This window comes from Cynocephalus volans, chromosome 2 (assembly GCF_027409185.1).
Source record: "Cynocephalus volans isolate mCynVol1 chromosome 2, mCynVol1.pri, whole genome shotgun sequence".
In the NCBI taxonomy this organism is placed as follows: domain Eukaryota; kingdom Metazoa; phylum Chordata; class Mammalia; order Dermoptera; family Cynocephalidae; genus Cynocephalus; species Cynocephalus volans.
The window spans coordinates 116,934,718-116,938,498 of NC_084461.1; positions in this window are offsets into that span (position 1 = coordinate 116,934,718).

Sequence of the window (3,781 nt, forward strand, 5' to 3'; positions counted from 1 at the left end):
ACTTTATGTAAATAGAATCATACAGTATAAACTCTTTTGTATCTGTTCTCTTAATCATTATGTTTGGGAGATTTTTCCATGTTGTTAGTTATAGCTGTAGTTCATTCTTTTTCAATGGGCGTAGTATTCCATTGTGTGAGTATGCTACAATTTGCTTTTCACATTCAACTGTTGATGGACATTTGAATTGTATCCAGTTTGGGGTTATTACAAATAGTGTTGCTCTGAACATTATGTGGGTGTCTTTTGGTGCACACATATGCATTTCTGTTGGACATATGCATTTCTGTTGGCACATACCTAGGAGTAGAATTGCTGGGATTTCCATATATTCTACTCATGTTTATTGTCTGTCTCTCCTAACTAGAATGTAAGTTCTATGTCTATTTTGTTCACTGTTATGTCCCAGCACCCAACACATAGTAGGCCTTCAATAAATGACGGCTGAATGAATAAATGCATACATAAATGAACTACCTTGTAGGGGAAGTATTATCCTTTTTTTTTTTTTTTTTTTACAGAAGTGGTAACCAAGACTCTGAGAAGTCAGAACACTGCAGGAGGTCACAGAGCGAGTTTGCAATTTCATCTCAAGCCTGTCAGACTGAGGAACGTGCTCTTGCTGCTCCTCTACCTGGTCTTGTGTCCCCAAATCTATACTGTGAGATGAGATGCGGGGTCTGTGGTCGGGCGTCCTTGCCCGAGGCGGATGTGGTCACCAGCCACCCCAGCCCGGGCTGGGGACTGCGCAAGAGGTGTGGACCTCAGGTGGAGAAGAGGAGTGCAGCAGGCGGCAGTGGGGTTGGCAGGAAGGGGAGGAGGAGCCCGTGCCTCACCTGTGCGTGCTCTGTCCCGCCAAGTCCTAGATGCGCGCCGCTCACCCCCGGGGCGAGGGCGAGGGCCGAGGGTGGGGCCCGCCGAGCATCTCCCCGCCCCCCGACCCATGTCGGCCCCCACCGCAGCCTCTGGCCTCGGGAGCAAGAGCCGTCCGGTGTCCGGACGAAGCGGCTCTTTGCCTTCTGCCGCCACCGCCGCCGCAGAAAGCCCTTCTGTCGGCGCGGACCTGGGGCAGGTGCCCGGGGCCCCCCGCTCGGAGCGGCTTCCCTGCCCGCGCCAGCCGCGAGAGGGCCCCGGTGCAGGACGGGCTCCGTAGCGTCCCTCCCAGCCGGAACGGCGGCCCCTGCGGTGCGACCGCGGTGGCCTCCTGGACAAGCGCCAGCGCTCGCCCACCTGAAACTGGCCCTGGGCCGCCACGCGCGACTGAGCCGGGGCACAAACCCCAGGCACGGCGCCCGCAGCGGGGCCCTCCTCCCCGGGCGCGGGAGGCGGACGGGCCCTTCCCCAGGTGTGTCCCCGCACTAGGCATATGGCGGCATGGGCTTGCTTTTCTCACTGGGGAGTGTCTTGGTAGGTGCTTCGGAAGAGCGCCTGTTTGAGCTGGGGAACTCTGCTTAGGACGAAAAAGGGGCGCGGGACGGGGTAGGAGTCGTGAACCGCTGGGCGACAGAGAGGCACTTAAGCTCACCGGGATTGAAGGTAAGGGCTTCTCACAAACCCTCTGGTCACCTTAAGCAGGCGGCTCCCGCCATTGGTGGACCGGGACTGGTCACCAACGACCTGCTCTGCCCACTCCTACCCCTTTTTCCAGCAGGTTGAGATTCGTGACGCATTCCAGGGAGTCGTGTTGTGGTTCTTGAGGCTGAAGAACGTCTTTGACTTCTCTCGGGCCACTTGTAACCTAGTTCTCACCATCTTCAGCCACCTCCTGGTTTCTGAAGGTAAGGAGGCCTCTGAGGGATGGTGACAGATGGTGGGAGAAGAAACTAACCTCTGCTCCCCATTGCTGCCTGAAAGGTGAGCAATGTCAGATGCTCAAACCAAGGCAAATTAAGTAACTCACTCCAGGTGGTAGAGCTGCGATTAGAACCTCTCCACATCCTTACCTCAGTTTCTGTCTGGTTCAGTGTCCTGTGGTTGTAAGGGTTGGACTTGGGGAGCATGAGAGCACCTGGATGTGCTCATCTGGACCTGTTCCCCACTGCTTGAGGCCAGAATAGGACTGTGTTCCCTGAGAAGGTGCCATATTTCCCACCTCCAGTCAATCTCCTAACAAACACTGACAGTCATCTGTGGTTCTGAAATCAGCATCTTCATTGGTCACATCTAAAAATGGCACTAACTTTCTGTCTTGTGGGGAAATACAGTCATTTAAAAAAAAAAGTTGGGGTTGGAGGGGAAGCTTATTTTCTTAAAGAAAAAACAAAAAGCAAAAAAACCTCAGAGATGCTTTTCACTTTGTTTCTGGAATCCATATTTTGCTCCAGTGTTTGTTTCATACTGCAGATAAAAGGAGGTGATTCCAATTGCATCACAATTACTTCCTTGAGACTGGCTGTAAAAGTTAATGAAGAAGAGGATGTATGCATCCCTGGAAGTCCATGCTGGGTTGCATTTGAGGTATAGGGGTGTAACTCAAGTTTCCTGAAAGGAAACTCAGGTGCTCAAGGACGGGGCACTCAAGTTTCCTGAAAGGTCTGTGCCCTTGGGAATAGTGGGCATTTTGGAAAAGTCACTAAGTTCCCAGGACCTCTGCTGCCCCTTCTTCAGGTTGTCAGGCTCTGAAGCCTCACAAATGGGGAATTAGAGCAGCTGAACTGACTGGCGCAGCAAGCCCAGAGGACTGACCTCCTGGCAGGTACATCTTGCTTCATTGATTGATGCCAGATGCCATTTCCCACTAAGGCATCTGCTGTTGAGCTAGGAAAAAGGCCTCTCAAACCATGTGGCTTAACGTCCACCCCCAGAAACTCTGTCTAAGAAAGCCACCTGAATCTTAGGACTTGGCTGTGTCAGTGAAACTGGTCCTCATGGATTCTGGGCCGCTTCTCTGAGAGAGGCAGGAGGGCCATGTACTGGGGGTAGAATAGAAGCCCCCATAAGGGCTTCAGGCTTGCTTGCTTCTGAGTTTCACTGTGGCTTCTGTCCATGAGGACAGATACTCTTGTCTCCTGAGACTCTTTCCAGACCTTCCCACCTCCCTCTGCCCTCTCCTACTTTAGAGATGGTGAAACCACTGCCATTTCCACAGAGTCTTCCTTGGTTGATCTCTGGGTCTGGCCTAAGGAGGCAGAAAAAAGTTGCTTGTGTGTCCAGTTCCAAACTCTTAGTAAAAATGTTTTGACTCTGTTTACTAGAATATAATTGGTGCCCCCCACAGGTCACTTTCGTCCAAATAAAAATCAAGAAGATAACCCTTAAAAGAAGTATTTCTGGAAGCTATAGTAATACTTTGTTTATGTGAAAAAGTAGGACCAAGTCTTTAATGCCTTGGTACTTGGATGTTCATAGACAACCCTTAATCCCTCTGGGGGAAAGTCATAGTTTTTCCAGAACTGAACCACATTCAATCAAGGTTGAAGGGAATGTGTTTGCAGTTTGTGATGCTGCAAAAACCATAGGAGGTTTTATCAATAGGCCTGTCTGGTACAGACCAGGAGCAAGAACCTTCGGGTTTGAGCTGGCAAGCTGGTGTGTAGTTGGGCATCAAGACTTGTTTGCAGAGGGTGACTAATTGACATTCACTACAGAACTACTAGGGACTTGACAGATAGCCAAGATCTGGTTTAGTTTTTCTTTCAGAAACATTTTCTGTGGCAGGCCCCTGGAAGACAACTCTGCTAAGGTCATGGATGCCCAGTCCCCATGGATAAGAAAACAAAAGCTACTGTGACATGATGTAGGGCTTTGGCCTCTTTATTTTCTTTTTACAGTTAATTCCACG